Source organism: Thunnus thynnus, chromosome 18, assembly GCF_963924715.1.
Source record: "Thunnus thynnus chromosome 18, fThuThy2.1, whole genome shotgun sequence".
NCBI classification, from domain to species: domain Eukaryota; kingdom Metazoa; phylum Chordata; class Actinopteri; order Scombriformes; family Scombridae; genus Thunnus; species Thunnus thynnus.
The window spans coordinates 9,545,677-9,563,954 of record NC_089534.1 but is presented as its reverse complement, the minus strand read 5'-3'; the positions used below and the strand labels follow the sequence as shown (position 1 = coordinate 9,563,954).

The 18,278-nt window shown below is 42.4% G+C and overlaps 1 protein-coding gene across 2 annotated transcripts in view; it reads right to left on the bottom strand.

Moving 5' to 3' along the window:
* ches1 (checkpoint suppressor 1) overlaps positions 1-18,278 on the bottom strand; it is a 56,185-nt gene that overhangs the window by 35,919 nt on the left and 1,988 nt on the right. The window contains exon 1 of one of the 2 annotated variants that reach the window (XM_067573363.1): positions 12,031-12,097. The exons of the other annotated variant lie outside the window; for it this stretch is intronic. The gene's annotated coding sequence lies outside the window, so the exon portion shown is untranslated. Of the gene's footprint in view, positions 1-12,030; positions 12,098-18,278 lie in introns of those variants that run through there. 2 annotated transcript variants of the gene reach the window in all.

Below are 18,278 nucleotides of genomic sequence, written 5' to 3'. Positions count from 1 at the left end.
TCCCCACACCCCACCCTAACCCAGAATGGAATAGTAATAGTAGTGTAGGAGATAGCGGCGAAGAATGGAATAGTAGCTGGTAGGAGTTATTACTTTGCAGAGGGGTGAGCTGAACCTTGTGGCTCCTCTGGCCACAGTGATAAAGCAGAGAGTCAGATGCACCGAGGCAAAACTAATCTGGAGTTTTGATGACAAAAGGACGACCTTTATCCCTCCTACACATGCGCTGGATGGGTGGAAAGGGAGAGGAAGACCAACAGAGAGAAAGAGAAAATGAGAACTCTCTCGGAGACTGGAAAATAATAACTTCTGCTACATATATGTCAACACAGGTTGTATGAAGCCTTGTGATGTTCTCCGTTTTCAGTCCATGAAATTGCAACCCCCGCCTCCCCCCTACCCCTCATCTCCTCCATCTGTATTTCCTGCTTTTCCCTGACGACAAATATCAGGGATCCGGAGGGCTTTATGGAAGGAGAGCAGGACCAATCACATCCTGTAAGGTCCTGGATGTGTCTTCTTTTTATGTCCTCCATAGCAGCAAAGAGTTATGGAATAGAGGTCAAGGGTCAGGGTGTCCCAGAGGACTGCTACTGACCCCTCGGTCCCGGCCGCTGCTCTCAGCTGCCTGGCAACTCACACGGTCACACACGCCTGCATAAACATGCGCGCCTCCGGAAATACACAACGATACACACACTTTCTTTTCCTCTGAGGACTGGTTTACACAAGCAAAGCAGACATTCAAAAACTAAACCTTAAGAGTCTTTTTTCAAATATCCACCAGTGTGTGTGCACAGTTTAACAGCGCCGGATGATCAGTTGATTAATCAAATTTACAACAATTTTTATAATGATGTACGCAGTTATTTTCTCTTTTTTTTTGCAGCCAACTGCTATTGAGTTTTTCATTTAATTTCATTTTCACCGATTTGAGATGCTCTGACTTCCTTCAATAAAGACATTTTAACTCAGGAACTGTTCTACTTTATAGAAAATTAGCCTTTTTTTCCCCAGTTTTAAGCCATTTGGCAGCTGTGTGTGTTGAAACATTTGTATTATATTGTTTCCATTCTGTGAAACTGACAGTTAATGAAAAAAAAAAAAAAAAGTACATTAACTGATGATTTTCTGCTTTTTAAAACTATATTGTCTATTTTAGGGGCATTTCTCACTTCCTCAGTTACAAATATCATGCCATATTGTAGATAATTTGCTTGCTACTGTATATATTGTGAAATGCAGATTTTACGCAAAATACGGTGACACTATTGTCTCATAATTCTCCCTGTGATTTCCATCGCTAATCAATTCATCGTGAAGGTCTAAAATGTCAAACATTCACTTGTTCCAGCTTCTCAAATATGAGGATTTGCAGCTTTCCTTGGTTTTACATCATTATAACTGAATGACTTTGGCTTTTAGGCAGCTGATCAGACAAAACAAGCAATCTGAAGATGCCACCTTGGGCTCTGGGAAATTGAGATTTGCATTTTTTTTTATCCTTTTCAATATTTTATAGTCAATTCAATGATTAATTGGTTAATCAGGAGATAATTCAGCCTCAGTATAATAATCTGCTGTATATGCATCAATCTAAGAGGACAAGACATGTTATAGGAAACTACTGGAACTGTAAGTTTTGTAATAAAGTCGAAAATGAGGCGTAGCACTAATGTGAGCGGTTAAAAAAAACAACTTAATTATTGATGTAAATGATAAACATACTGTCAGTAAGAAAAGTTAGAATTCAGAGCCTGTTCTGTTAGAGTATTAAACATTACCCCATCTGTCAATTGGCAAACCCACTAAGCAGATAATAAGCACATAATATACTGTATATTTAGGGGAACTGAGCCCCAGAACTTTCAAATTGAAAAATGATAGCACCAAACACATCAATGAGGCCACTGCTTATGCTGAAAGAACAACACTATACTGCTTTGTTCAAAAAAAAATAAAATAAAAAAAAGGACAATTCAACTATATTAGAGGCAACAGCTCAGATAGGACACGTGTAATGTATGGTGGAAGAAAATCAAATATTGCCAGTGAATAATTCAAGACGACACACACACACAGCCTCCGTCCTGCAAAGTAGGCTAACCAACAAAACAAACAGACATTTGCATCAGGCAAACACAGAGTAAGTTTGGTATGATTCATCAGCAGCCAGCGATCATGAAGTCACGCTCACCCTCGCTCTCTGAGGATGGCGAACAATCAGACTCAGACATACACACACATATACACACACACACACACACACACACACACACACACACACACACAAAAGTAAACTGAGGTTGCGAATGTGGACGCTTGAAGGTGACTTGTGTGTGTGTGTGTGTGTGTGTGTGTGTGTGTGCAGCCCGGAGGTCCCTTGGTGGAGTGGGTTGGACTGACTGCGACAGTCAGGTCAAGCTTAAAAAAAGCCCCGGCCCAGGGCTCTAGACTTCCATGGTAATGGCTATGACACGCCACGGGCCCACATGCAATCACACGTTCGTGCACGCTCGCTCGCTCGCTCTCTCGCTCACTTGGTCGGCCCATTCTGTTCTCATTCACTCAGTCCGAGCCGAGTCAGTGTACCCTCCAAAGTTACACGAGGCTAAAGAATCTCATACGTTCAGGTAGAGGATTTGTCATTTTTAAGCTGGTGCTGATCATTGCTTTTGCTGGTTAAGATGACAAGTGTAGCCAATAGCAGATTATGTATTATAATTTACATTACTGCTGTAAAGTCACTTGCTGAAAGGCCGTTATGATACCTGGCTGTCTGGTTAATGTGCTGTCTTACAGGCAGAGTCTCTACCCGGCCAAAGATCATCAGCTAAAGGAAGAAACAGCACGTCCTGAAACCACTTTACGACCTTGGGTGGACCTTTTGTTTTGCTGATCGACAAAACCAACAGAGTGGTGAGTCTTCCACAGTGAGACAGTCAGCTTGCGTCAGATGCATCATATCAGTGTTAATAGTTGACTAATTAAACTTTTATATACCTTGCATACCATAAAATAATAAAATAATCATTTAAGCTTATGAACTTAAAGGAATAGTTCTGGATGTTTTGGGGAAAAACACTGCACTTTTTGTCAGTATAGAGTTCAGCAATAGCATGTTGTATCTGGTATGTTTAATCTGTACATAAACAAAAATTTAAACTTTAGGTTTAGGGAAAAATGACATGCTTACATGTTATGTGCTCATTAGGGTTGCCAGGCAACCAGCTGAGACACCGTGCAGAAATGCTAGGGCAGAAGGATAAATTGCTGTTAGTCAGGAAATAGTTACACCACCACGTCACTCCCCCTTAAACCTCAAATTGGTCACGTTGTTTCCTTTTGTGTACGGAATAGTCAAATGAGATTCAGTGTATTGATTAGTAAGCTTTAGAGGTGATTTTTTTTAACTTTGGAGAGAGCCTTGCAAGCCCCTTCTTCCATGCTAAATTTATGCTAAGCTAGGCTAATAGCTCTCACTCAATATTTAACACACAGACATGAGGGAGGTATCAATCTTCTTTGTTTAACTCTCAGAAAGAAATAAGCAAATGTGCAAATAAGCACATTTCCCAAAAAACTAATTGAATTGGTACTAGTATTCAGAGTAAGTAGTTCATAAAATATAAGGTGTAAGGCCAAAGTAAGGAAGTTACATCTGTTAGTAAGTTATTTTTTTAACTTATTTTACTTGCAAAGAAAGGTTGAAGTTCATTGGGCAGATTGTGCTGAATTCAGATTTGATGAGATGCTACTGAATCCTAGATGCCAACAATAACAGTAGCGTTGATTAAAGATAGCACTCCCTATCTCCCTGTTGCCACCTTTTCCTCCTCTCCTCCTCCTCCGAGCCCTCCCTCCTTCGCCCGGTCCCTCCCTCACTCCCTCTAAGGCCTCCCTGTCTTTTCTCTTCGACAGTGAGCAGGTCCCTGTTGGCGCTCTGTGCTCTTTTACAATATTGTGGGAAAGGAGAGAGGGACCGAGTGAGAGAGAGAGAGTGAGAAAAAGAGAGAGAGAGAGGGAGACTGCCAGAAACACTATACGATATCAAAGCGGCCAGTGCACAGCCAACAGAGTTTTGATAGCAGGGGCGGGGAGGGGTTGCGGGTCGGAGAAACGTGAGGAGAAAAAGCTTGGTGAACTGTTTAAAGAGGGGAGCACGATCTATCGGGATCCCCACATTGAGGGGGAGAGAGTGGGGTGGATGAAGCTTTGAGGTAGTGAGTGTTTTTCAGCTGGATGTCCTGCAGTCAAAAAAAAAAAAAAAAAAAAAAAAAAAAAAAGCAGCTCTCTGTGTCTGTCTGTCTCCCTCTTTCTCTTTCCCCTCTGGCTTTTCCACTTATCTTTAACAAACAGCAGCTCAGGCTCTCAGCCACTGGCCGACAGTTTGTCCCAACAACAAAAAACCATGGCAACAACCACTGGAAGAGCCTGTCCAGTTCCAAAGGTCCGCCCCTCTCTGGCTTCTCCAACTCGCTCTGCTCTTTGTGCTTTTTTTTTTTTTGTTGCAAATTTGGCTGAAATTGTAGATTGGAATCAATAAGCAAATGACCTAAAAACTTGGTGGTGAAAGAAGTTTGTGATCAAGAAACCGAACGGCCTCATTTTTTGAGAAAGCAGATAAGGACTTAAGATTGTATTAGATCAACCTTTGGCGGACAAAGTGTGCAAAAAAAGAAAGCAAAAAAAAAAAAGTGTTTGAGATGAGAAAGTGCAGAGGAATTTAACAGAAGTGAGAAAAGAGAAGGACAAGCGAGTGAGGCAGCAGTTTGTCAGTGGCCTATACAGTCCTCTCCGGCCTGCCTTTGCTGACGATACGTGCTGTACGGGCTTCTGCTGATGATACAACTCTTGCTTACATCCTTCACTCCTCCCTCCCACTCCTACAAGCTGTTTTTAACACCGCACAAGATACCTTATGTCAACTCAAACGTGTTCTGAATGCTGACAAAACAAAATTCAGGATGTTTACAAATTCATAAACAGGCCAAAGAAGGGGGAAATTGATATGAGGGATCATATTAGTATGGGAGTTTAAAATGCTTTTTTCTTCATGCGGCGAGTTTTAGCACCTTGCTGTGAAGTTAATATGGATGCTTTTAGCCAAATAAATAATATATTACAGGCGGATTTTACTTACTACTGACCTTTTTTTTTTTTTTAGATATCTGAATATCTGTACAATCCCAACAGAGGAAGCATGCATAAACTCCACATGTAAACACATTTCCTAACAGAAAAATAGTTGAAGCTTTCAGGTCAAATTTTTGATTTGTCCAAAAACCTGCAAAACTAATGACATTCTCATCAGCTTCACCTGTACTTAGTGCTAATTAGCATATGTTAACATGCTCAAACGCATGCTGATGTTAGCATTTAACACAAAGCACCACTGTGCATAGGTGCATGTTCACAAAGCAGCTAGTGTGGCTAGTGGAGGGGGGGTTAACAACATGCAACAAAGGTCCCCAGCTGGACTCGAACCAGAAATGATTCATGGTAAGTGTCTCCAGCACCAGGGCAACACCAGAGTCAACTTAAAAGTTCACTAGAAGATGCACTAAAATGAGTATGGATTAAGCAAGTCTGACAAAAATAAACCAGGACAGGATGCTCATTGTGGAGACACTGCTCATCTCAACCAAGTTCCAAATCTCTACAATTTAATTTTGATGCTGCCGAAGCTGAATGGGGAAAAAAATGGCAACCTGGAAAAATAGGAAAAACTTTTGCAATGGAGTAAGTGGGCTAAAATGCAAGAAAGGTTTGACCTTTTAAAGCTGTAATCAAGTTTTATTTTAAGCACAAGTCATGATTTTTTCCTTTTGCTGAGACAGAATGGATTCTGCTATTTGATTATGTTCTTGTTTCATATTCACACACCTTCTTGTCTTAGCCTCTGTAGCGCTGATCTGTATTACTGACTGTAACACTGACTCTCATCACTGTCACCTTCTATGCACAAGCTGACAGGCAGACGGAGCGTCCACTGCTCAACTTATTCCCTGCTACAGGTTTATATATATATATATATTATATAAGGGCATGCTGGGTCAGCTGTTCAGTATTTTCTTACATCTCTTAAAAAAGCAGGTGGAAAAATGAGTGTTTGCTGTCCCAGGATTTGTTTTTGTTATCTGTCCCTGAGGTCAGAGCTGAATTGGGGAAAAAAGTACCTTTATGTACTCTGCTCCCTCTTCATGGAACTGGCTGCAAAATTATTTAAAGCTGAAATCCCTTTCGGTGAGTTTACATGGTTAATGATGGTTCTTGTGGCAGACTCAATAAGGAGCTGTCTTTCCTTTGTTTAGTCAAGATTTAAATAGGTTTGGCAATGAGCCTGCTGGTTCGACGCTGAAGTGTTGCCTATTGGAGTGCTTATAAAGTAGTCTCTCGGCTATGTGACTTTGATTGTGTTTTGCTTTTTCTTTTTCTTTTTTTTTTTACATTGTGTGTTTTTCTGTCGGAGACTTTTATGTTTGTCTGAATGCTGCATCTTGGCTGGCCTCTCTTGATGGAAGAGGTTTTTAATCTCTGAAGCTGCCCAGTTGAAATAAAGGTTAAATAACATTTGGACACAAGCTCATCTTCACATTAACGACATTGCTTCTCAGTCTGCCCACACTCAGTTTCATTCATCTTATAAAATAATAATAAAAAAAAAATGATATGTTTCCACTCACACCCTCTCTCTTTTATTTTCTAATCAGCTGATACAAAGGATATGAGTGAACAAGAAAGAGGATGACCGCCAGTGCAACTGACAGGAGTGGACAAGGAAGAAAGAAAGAGTGAGGGGGCGTAAAAGAGAGAGGGTAGTTATATCCTAGGGTCATTAGCAGCATTTCAAAGTCACCCCGTCTTTCAGCGTATGCTGTTTGACAGGCCCTGCCAACAGAATTAGGGATGAGGGATGATGGTGCCGTGATTAGACGTGTAACTCAGGGGAAAGACAGGGCCTGATCCATAGTTACAGTACGCACACACACACACACACACTGGCGTACATCCGCGCCATAGAGAGGAACGGATCACGGAGAAAAAGGGAAAGTGGATGAGAGATGTGATAACCGCAGTCTTAAGATGTGGTCAGTCATTGATTAGATAGCCCCCCAACCCCTTCCATTTCAATGTACTGACCTGATGCTAGTCGGCCTGATAAACACGGCGAGCTCCCCTGGCTCCCCCTATGAGTGAATTGAATTCCCAAATTACCAGGCTTAAGATAACATACCTGGCTAAATTGCCGCTCTTTATAAGTCTCAGATCTCTTTGTAGATATTCATCAAAGGCTGTTCACTCCTGATGCGGAGAACACAGGAGATGGGGAACAGGAGAACAACACACAATGTGGTTCATATTAAGGCCTCTGATCTTCTATCTCGAGTCCCTCGTTTTCCGCTACATTCCTTTAGCCAGGGGTGATGTGTGGGAGAAGAAGGGGGGGGTGGTGGGGGGGTGGGGGGGCTGGCATCCTCTCTGCCATCTGCTAATTCCCTCTACACATAATCATCAGTAAAATTGGTTTGAGCCATTGTTTTCTCACAAAGAGAGCCAACACAAACCTTTGCGATCCTTGAGCGTTGCACATCATCCAGAATCTACACCTCTTCACTGCACTCAAGAGTTCAAACTATTTGAATTTTAAGCCAGTTGATATTTGAAAGTACGTCCAATCTGGCTACAGCTGATCAAGAAGCTTAAGCGTGGAGAAACATTTCACAATCTACATCGTTGAGATTCCAGAGAAATAGAAAAAATCACATTACGGATTTAAAGTAAAATATGAGGCATGCATTCGATAGTTCTTGTAAACACAGCTTTTATAATAACTCTGAAGTGAAGTGCAGCTCAGACCACTGATCATGTGCAGACAACCTTATGTTAACCCTCTCCATATCTGTCTCTGAAGGGGGGGCGTGCCTGTAAACAGTCATGAAATGAATGTCAACAAGATAGAGTTGCTCATCAAGAGACCCTGGTTGGGACTTACCTTATCTCAAACTTTACATGATTCACTGTCTGTGTGAACAAGTTTTAGATAAAATACTTAATTCTATAAACAAAACAGCAATTAAGTCGAGTGGGGTTAGAATCCCCCCCCCCCTCCCAAAAAAAAGACAAGCAGCTATGAGGATTTCGTCTCTGTTTTCAGAATCAAAGCTTCTCTGTAAAGTCTCCAGTTTGCACCAACATTCAGCATTCAATCCAGGAGAGAAATCCCACGTAAACTTACAGATTCTTCCACTGACAGCGTTCACGCTGGACCATAATGCAATGTAGTCAATACAAGACATGACGCCTTTAAGGGGTGCAGCACGCTTTTTTCTTGACTGGAAAAGAAATCCTGCTGTAACTGCAGCTGAAAATCAACAAGTTAAGGCACATTCTGAGTACGGGTGGAGAGGGAGGGAGGGAGCTGGGGGTATGCTGGGGCATTCTGGGAAATGTAGGAAAACACTTAAGATGACGAGAGAGATGGAGGGAAGGTGGATATAACAACAAAAAAAAAGGCGCTGCTTATTCACAAAATAACAGAACGTGTCGGACGTCCCGTCTGGATGATTTACAGCAGCGTAGGAGCAGCTGAGGGTGGAATTTTTTTCCTGAGGCAGGGCGTTCCACTCTTACACCGAACGGCAAGGGAAACTCCAAGCGTTCACACTTGCACGCGCACAAAACGTTGCATTGCATTCTTTCATTGCCGATACGCACGAGACGCGACGAAAAAACCCCGCGCACGTTTGCAATGTGTTCACGCATACGTGCACTTGTTCTCCCTTTTTCTCTCCTTCCCCCTTTTGCTCTTTTACAGCGGTTTCCGGCGCACACTTTCTGCCTCTCATGGTACATTCAGAGCATGAACACCCGGAGTCAGCAAGTCTGGACACAGCTGCTGAATATTCAGCCCTGTGCTCCCCTCTTCCTCTCTCACCCTCTCTCTGCCTTTTCCTTTTATCACTCTCCCACCTTAAACTCTTCTTATTTCTCCCCTCTCTCTCTCTCTCTCTCTTTCTCTCTCTAGTCTTACTCCACTTCTATTCCTCCGTCTCCCTCTGTAGCTCTCTCCACAGCTCCGCCGCTGCCTCTGCTCTCTGTGCTCCACTTTCATTAAGGGGCTCTCCTCTGATAGCCCTTCATATAACACTTAATCATCATAACAATGAGAGCACTCTCTCTCCCCGACGCATCACCTCGAGGGGCTGGTCCTGAAGATCCTCCGCTAACTGATGTCATTACCTGCCGGGCTCCTGATTGGCTCGGGCAGGCGCGAGGAGAGCCCGCCCCAGGTGTTTGACGGAGGGCTCGGTGGGAGCATGCAGGTCGGACAGGCCAAGGACATTCCTCTTATGGAGAGGAGCGGAGAAAAAATGCACACACACACACACACACACAGGCGCTCGCGTCCTATGTGTGCGCACACACATGTATGCGGGCACAAAGGCTCTTGCCGGGAAGCAGAAGACAAGGCGTGTTTGGTTTTGCAGTCAAGAGAGAGATGAATAAGACTATTGAATAAGGGGGAGGGAGGTTTGAATAACAGTATTTTACATGAATGGATCTTCAGGGAAATGACTCCGCTCTCTATTTTCAGCTGCGATTTGACAACAGGGTTGAGTGTTTGTGTGTGAGAGAGTGTGTGTGTGTGTGTGTTTAGAGTGTGTGTGTGTGTGTGTGTGAGGGGGGGGAGGGAGGGTGGGATTTTGGCTGATTGACTCTATGCCGCTATCATGCTGTGGAAGTGACAGTGTGCCATATTATGTTGTTGTGGGTTTGTGCATAGATGAACAGTGACGGCGGCTTCACGCGGACATGAACGCATACAAACAAATCTGCACACACACACACACACACACACACACACACACTCATCCAAACCACAGTGAAATCACAGCTGTTCTCAGTTGCTATGCGGCAGTCTCACCATCGTCTCAGATAACACACACATACATACACACACACGCGCGCGCACACACACACATATGCAAGTGTGAGACGGGGACAGTAACACCAGACTTGGCAGGGTCGGAAGGTCACAGGGGTATTGTGGCAAAGTTGCCTAGCAACAAACGCACCGCACATACAGTTTCCCGAGTGATCTCCTATGTGCCCCCCCGACCACATTTGAATGTAGTTATGATGAATATGTTGACAGTCGATGATTATTTTGCACCTGGCTCTCGATGTTTTTCGAGATATGTGTCGAGCGCGCTGGTGCTTCATAATAGCCTCACAATAAATCTTGCACCATTGTTAGCGCTCCTCAGTGAAACCAAAGGGTACAGTTAGCGACATACTAGCTTGTTAGTTTACAGCTACTGTTGGGTAAAAGAAGAACACATAAACTCCTGTTTTATGTTCTGCCTTTCTGTTTAAATGTCTTACAAGCCGAATTAAGTGCACAAATTAGGTGGAAACTTATCACAAGTCCTCTTTAAGCTTGAAACCAGCAATAGAAAACAACATTGAACACCAAAAGCAAGCCCCTGCCACACTAGGTCAAATTCCCTTTCCTTGAGATTCACATTGTTCCTTACTTATTATTCTAATTTAAATCACTCTGTTTTTACCAATATTGTCTCTTGAGGCTTGCCATACTCCGGCACCTCTGTACAGCGAGCCACTGTTACCGCTGTTAACACAGAATAACAGGAAAGACTTACAAAAATATGTTTCACCAGGACCGCAGGTAGTGTAACTCAGATCATCTGTGTAGTGAATTCTTTATAGGTTATCAGTGGAACGAGGCTCCTGTCCTCACTACCTCCATCCCTCTGCGCACAACGCTGTGTCAAAACATAAACAGTGAGCCGTAAACTGCCAGCTGGGAGGGAAATTTGGGGCTTTCCCGAAGCTGAATTTTTTGGTAAACTACACCTGTCTAACCAGCCTAAATGGTAAATTCAGGCTGCTACACACCCTGTTACACAAATGATATAGATTTGCTAGAATAAAACTTGTGTTGAATGTGATTACAATTTGAAAACTAACACTGAAATGCAAAACTTGCTCCGACGCAGCAGCTAGTGAGCATGCTGTCTGTATAAAGGTGCACACCACCAGTTTTACATATTAAAATCAGTTTACTTGTCATGTGGAGTATTACTCAGTGTATCTTCTGTGACTCTGGGGGGGGGGAGAGCTCTCTAAAGTCTGACAAAACAAACCCTGATGTCATCAGAGTTATCTTGACTCGAGCTATGAGATAACAAATGTTTCACATAAAGCCTGAGTTACAAACCGGAGGTGTGGGGTTTGAACCACGTCAGCGTTTACAAGGCAAGAAGGATCAAACAAAGAGACGCTATCGAGCTGCATCATGGGAAGTGTAGGATTCAGTGTTTTTTTACAGTTTGAGCCATACTAAAAACTAAAAATCAGGATATTTCAGCCTCTGCTGTAATGCTATTAACGATTCTTTTTTATCCGTCTCTTGGAAACTTTATGAAAGTGCAATACTAAACTGTTAACTTCAGTAAATTCAGTATCCCTTTGAGTAAAAAACATGAGATCTTTTGATTTTTTTTTTTATTCTTTTGGTATCCTCTAGAATAAATGTAAACATAAGATACTACCACATCATATAAATTATGCACAGCTCTTTAAATAGTTTACCTCTTTTGCAGCTGTTAATATGCAAAAAAAATCATACAGTGTAGCAATAATGATTTGATGTTGTGTTCAAGCATATTGTTTCCCTGGTTTATAATAAACTTTTCTGCAAAGTGTATACTATATTTCAGCTTCAGAGTTACTTGTAACGATATCAGAACAGTCAGTTTGACATTTTCTCATACGTGCATGCACACCGATCCACATTCAATGCAAGTGAGTCATTTGATATATTAAACCAAATGACAAAGTCTTAATAATATTTCCTATAAAACAATAAAACTAACGAACTACATTTGTACTGCACTGCTCCAAACAAAAGCACTGCTCTGTGCTCCGAAACCATCATAAAAAAATCAATAAAAGACACATTTAAAAATCCAGTTAAAAGCAGTGGCCTCTGTTTTTTTTTACCTTTCGTACTTTAGTTAGTGATGTCACATGTCAGCCCCTCAGCCTTCTCCGTCTTTGCCGTCTCTTTCCACTGTGTGCAGTGGAACAAAGCAGAGATGGCAAGAGAAACATATCTTTAAAAAGAAACTGCACAGTGTTGTGGAATAATTTGGAAAACTGTCACAGAGAGCGAATCCTATCTCGGAGAATGCCAGTCACACACACACACACGCACGCACACACACACACACACACACATATACACACAAGCTTACAAGCATGAACACACACACACACTCATGCACAAGCACTTTGGTGTTTACATCATATGAGAAGGTATTTTTTCCCCTCACACTGCCAGGGAACAGGCCCACGCATGGACACACAGACGCTGACTAAGGCCCTAAGACTCCTGGGGGGGTGAGGGGTGTATCTATGTGTGTGTGTGTGTGTGTGTGTGTGTGTGTGTGTGTGCATGCATATGTATATAATTACTGTATGTGTGACTAACTGTAACTTGTTAAAGTGAACACGGGACATCATTTGGCCTGCATCTATGATGTATTTGTCCTGTTCTGGTTTAAAAAGTGGATTTTGTGGTTGTGTGTGTGTGTGTTTGTGTTTGTGTAGTGGTATCAAATCACCCTGTTCAGTGTTAAGCTGTTGTGTGGTTAGTGGAATGTACAGTAGACTGTTTGTGGTTTGGCCTTAGCATGGCTGAGCTAATGCTAATCAGTTTATTAGGAAAATCTGCATATTTTGTGTTTGTGCAAGTGTGTGTTTTTAAACCATGCGCATTAGTAGTGTGTGTGTGTGTGTGTGTGTGTGTGTGTGTGTGTGTGTGTGCATCTACTCAGTTCATAAACTGTTCCGTCACAGTGTGGTGTGATTTCCCTTCGGTTTGGGGTTTGAGGTTAGAGAGAGAAAAAGTGGGAGAGGACGGCGGAAAGACAAAGTGTGGTTGTGCGTCTTTGTGTGTGTGTATGTGTGTGTGTGTGTGTGTGTGTGTGTGTGTGTATCCAGGTCTGTTAAATGCTCCCAGTTCTCCCATCCAACACTGGCTGATGGCTGATGTTCAGAGCTTCAACCGCAACGCTTGGAGAACACAACAGGCGGCCTATTCAACCCGAGACACAAATAGAGCACTCTTTCTCCGCTTTAAAACCCGTAGCTCAATCGGCGAGCTAAAAACAGATATTTTTTGTCGAGAGCTGAAAAAAGGCCGACCACCAAATCACTCCTCTTTCTCCATGACGCTGTGTTTTCTTTAGCTAAAAATAAGAACTGGCACGTAGAGTATCTGTGGAGATGACCCGACATCATCTCAGTCCTCCTTTCATTCACTGCCTGCCTGCGATTGTTGCTGCTTCTCGGGATGTGAATCGACTAAAAGGTCAGACGGTCACAGACGGAGGGCAACCAGGCGATGGAGTTACCAGTTGCGAGACACTGGGGTATCCATTTCAAACAGAAGCCGCTCTCAGGAGGTAGCAACAGACTACAACAGAGTGTGTGTGTGTGTGTTTGTGTTACAGGAGCATCTTTAAATGCCTCATGTTGAAGAAGAACGTCACATAAAGAACAATAAAGTATCTATTAGCTGTGGAGTCTTTCCACTTTAAGAGAAGGGAAGAGGGGACAAGAGAGGGAGGAGTAAACACATTATATAAATCAGATGGTTCCTGAGGTCATTTTTGTCTCCACACACGATTATGCATGCCAACACACACACACACACAACGTGTATGGCTGCATCCACTTATGACATCACTGTAGCTAGCCAGAAAGACAGGAGAGTAAGAGAGAGCCAAGCTGACGTCATCCCATTCACTCAATGTCAATTACGTAATCACGGGGTCCAACGCCTGCAGGACAGACATGCTGTGTGTGTTTTTTTTTTTTTTTGTGATTGCATGCAGGGCAAGAACACATAATTGCAATCTCATGTGTGAGAGGAGACATAAAATGAGGCATGCTGATGACATCATTAGCGGGAGGCGGCCTGGCGTGAGCGTGGTGGCTGTGACACGGTGAGAGAGTGTTTGGGTAGAAGAGGAGGAGACAGAGCGTGCCGAACAGACCCGGCTCGAGGAGTTATGCAACGCAAATCCAAACTCAACAGACAAGAAAGGGCCTTTTTTTCCTCCCCTGTGTGTGTGTGTGTGTGTGTGTGTGTACAGTGTATACACAATGTGAGTGTGTGTGTGTGTCTTAAGTGACTTTTCTGTAGCACTCTGACTTGAGGCAAAAACACACAAGCACTCAAGCATACTGCTGAAACGCACACGGAAAATCCACACACACACACACACACATGCATATACATTCACACTCACTCCCCCCCTCACTTATAAACAAAGCTTCCTAAGGACAGGAAATCCTTCCACCCACGTTCCTGTGTTGCTCGGCAACCAGAGCAGCGTCACCGTGTGTGCATGCCTCCACCGCTGAAAACAACACACGCGCACCAACATGAAGACAGAAAGACACACACACACACACAAACTGCAACTCCTTGAACTCTGCTCCTTTAAAAAGTCCAAAAAAAAAAAAAAAAACAACCCCTCGCACCAGATAACTGAGCCAAAGCTGAGCAGGCTGATACTCACCACAGCTGCCCTCCAATTCGTCAGCTATGGATTTAAACCAAACATGACATCACCCCTTGTAAACATAAAACACTTTTTCCCCTATTTATAAGCTCTATTTTTACACCCGCTGACGTCTTTCTATGCGTGACGGTGCGCGCGCGCGTTTGTGTGTGTGTGTGATCCGGTGCTCATGCACTCTGCTCGATGTGTATTTATGTGCATGCACTTGTGCGCCACTGTGCGAGGATGCAACCGGCAATAGCTCAGCACGAATAAGTGGAGAGAGGCTAATTGAGTAGAGGTGCCCAGCACTGTGGACAATGAGTCCATTTCAAATCAGCAGGAGGCCTATTGAAGACAATTATAACCTGGGGGATACAGAGGAGCATTATTCTTCTAAGCCATCTTGGCCACTTAGACCGGGTCTGTGTTTCCACTGCAATTTAAAACCCTGCTTTTAACTCTCCAGTTGTTTTAACACGTGAAGCGCTACTGTACATGAAAGCCACAAGTTCACCTACAGAAATGTTCAGAAATGTTCAGAAATGTTCAGAAATGTTCAGAAATGAAATGAACAAACTCAGTCATTAACTCGTCATTCTTATGTAGGTGAAAACCTGACTAAAGTATGAAAATTAAACACAGAAGGAGCGTCTGTTTCCATCACCGTCTTTGTCCAAACTTTCCTTAATAGAGTACAGCACCAAAGAATTTGTAAATAGTCCAGAAAGTTTCTCCCATGCAGGAGTTTTATAGTAAAATAACTCCAATGAGTCTATAAAACAACAGTTTTATAGTAAAATAACTGCACTTTGGAACCAAAAGCAAATATTTAATTTATTGTCTTGCACATGTGCTTCACTGATTAAGCTGTGAACCAAAGCTTCCATCACTGTTGGCACCAGCGACGGTAAAGCAGTAGTGTTGAATATGCGTCCTCTGTTTTTTTTTTTTTTATAGTGCCTAATCCCGAAATGTCCTCACAGCTCACCATTAATGTTGTGAAAATCAATACAATTTATAGTTGAGTTTTAAAATGTCGTGAGTAAGCACTTAAGCTGTGTGTTTAGCTGTTTAGAGAAACATCACGGATGAATTATGGATAGTGTTGGGAAATAGGAGAGTTAGATGAGAGGTTCAATACCACTCTCGTGTCTGTGTACTAAATACCAAGCTAGGACAGCCGGGGGATGGCTAGCATAGCTTAGCATAAAGACCAAAAACCAAAATACTCCCTACAGACAACAAATAAACTAACATAAACACAATGTCAGGCTGAATGAATGAAGTGAATCAAACTGGTTACTCAGTCTAGGGATGGATGATATGGACAAAACCTAATATCTCAATATTGATGTTGCAACAATACTGTAAGAATGACTATTGGTGCTTTCACACAATATTTACACAATGAGATTTTTGATAAACAATCATCAGTAATGTGGATATAATGACTAAGTGGGTAAACACAAATAATAGAACAACTAGAACAGTCTAAAAGTTCAGAAAATGACATCACTTTACTGTAACGCAGCCTTTAAAACCAGGAAAAGACAACACCTGTGCCGTATCACGATATCACTAAGACGATATCTAGTGTCATATCACAATATAATAATAATAATAACTCAGTCTGATATCAGGCAACAACATAGGCTGATATCTTGTAGAATACACTGGCTGTGGGTTTGACAAAGTTTGTTTCATGAGACATGATTTTGTTAAAAGTTACAATGGATACATTTCAGTATTGATCAGTGAAAATTACGTTTGTTGTCTTTTTGCTACAGTGACACTGAGCAGCGCTCTCTTCGTTATTTAATATTCCTCCAGACAGATATTCTGAACAGAGTCGGTGGAAATCTTTCGATGGTGGAAACGGATCCACAGTAAAGACTCTGTGACAACAAAACATGAACACACATATTGGAAAGTAACTTATATTGAAGGGACCCTTAATGTCAGATGAACTCTTAGCCATGACTGCGTGAATATTTATGAAGAGCGTGATGTCATATTTTGGAGGGAGGCTGGTTCGCTACAAGTCTTACAACAACCGAATCACTGCGATCAGTTTCTGCTTTGTTAAAACTAAGTAGAGGTGAAAGAATAAAGAAGCGTAGCAGGCTGACTGAGAGTTGAACTAACTTTTCAAGGACAGTCGTGTTATACATTTCTTAACTGCTCACTTTTCTTCCAATACCAAGGCTACCGAGGCTACTGAAAACTAGCTCACTGACAACTTCATCTGTCACGTGACCCTTGTTACCTCACAGGTGGTTGCTGCTGCTGTCCCTCTAGACTCCCCCCTCTCTCTCTCTCTCTCTCTCTCTCTATCTCTCTCTCTCACTATGTTTCCTGTCATTATCCAATAAAGCCAAAAAAAAAAAAAAAAATAGTTTTTGATGCTGTCAAGAATCTGTTTATGATTGTTTAGCACAAAGAAGTAATGCAATTACAAGGTTATATCCTCTGTGTAGCGTTATCATACAATCTTCAGTCAAGTTTTCAATGACCCAGAGATGACTGGTTAATGACTGCTTTGATTTTTTAAATTTTTTTTTTTTATGATGGGTGTGAACAATGTCTTTAATTAGTTTTACTATATTTAGTGTGCTTGGATCCGGTGGGAATCAAACCCTTGATAACGGCGGTGGCACAGTGCCGTCATGTACTACACTGAGGCTGAGAAGAGGCTATGGAGCTTTACATTGCTGCAGCTTTGATTTAAAAAAAAACACAACTTATAGCAGCAAATCATTGAAGGATATGACTGAAAACAATTGAACGACAGCCTCGCTAACCGGCTCTGTGTCAACACCACACCTCCTGTGTCCTCTTCTCACTGAGTAAACATGCTGTAAGTCCATCAAACCAATAAAACTAACGAAATCAGGATATGTTTTTATCACTTTGGCTGATAAGGTGCACTTTCTCTAGTGTTTACTTTTCAGAACTAAATGTACTATACTTCTGCAGCCAGTACAGACACGCTGCCATATGGCTCATGGGCCACAGCTGACCAGAGCACAGCAGTGGGTTATATAGTGTTGCTCCAGGCACATATACTACAATCAGTAATATCAAAAACAGCCATTTTTGAGTATTTACGCTGAATAAATCATCCCCTGGCATCCAAGAAAACTGTCTGATGCTTTTATTCAAACGCACAGACTATTCAATTCATTCACACATGAATTATAGATCCATTATGGGCTGTTTTAGCTGCGTTGAGGGAATCAGACTAACAACAGTTGTACTGAGAGCACTAACCCACTGAGCCATCCATACCAATTATCTGTGTCTAGGTTGGAGTCTGAATTCAATATTCAATTTACACTATTCAATCTCACGACAGAGCTTCCAACTGAAATAATAATAAAAAATTCAAAAAAAGTGCTGGTGTCAAAAGAGCCGTAACAGACAAAAACAGTAACTGTCTCAAAAGTGGCGAAAAAAAAAAAAAAAAGAAAGAAGCGTCGGCCGGGGGCTCGGGCGAACTGAACGTCGCGCCACAGGGGTGTCCATTGAGAGACAGAGGAGAGGTGGAGGGGCGAGAACTCCATTGAGCGCAGCCATGGGGGGTCAATATGTGAATGAACGTTTGCCATGGAGGTGAATTATGAATGAGCAGCACTCCGAGCACTCCTGGAGAGAGCATGTCAGCCCCCGTCTCCT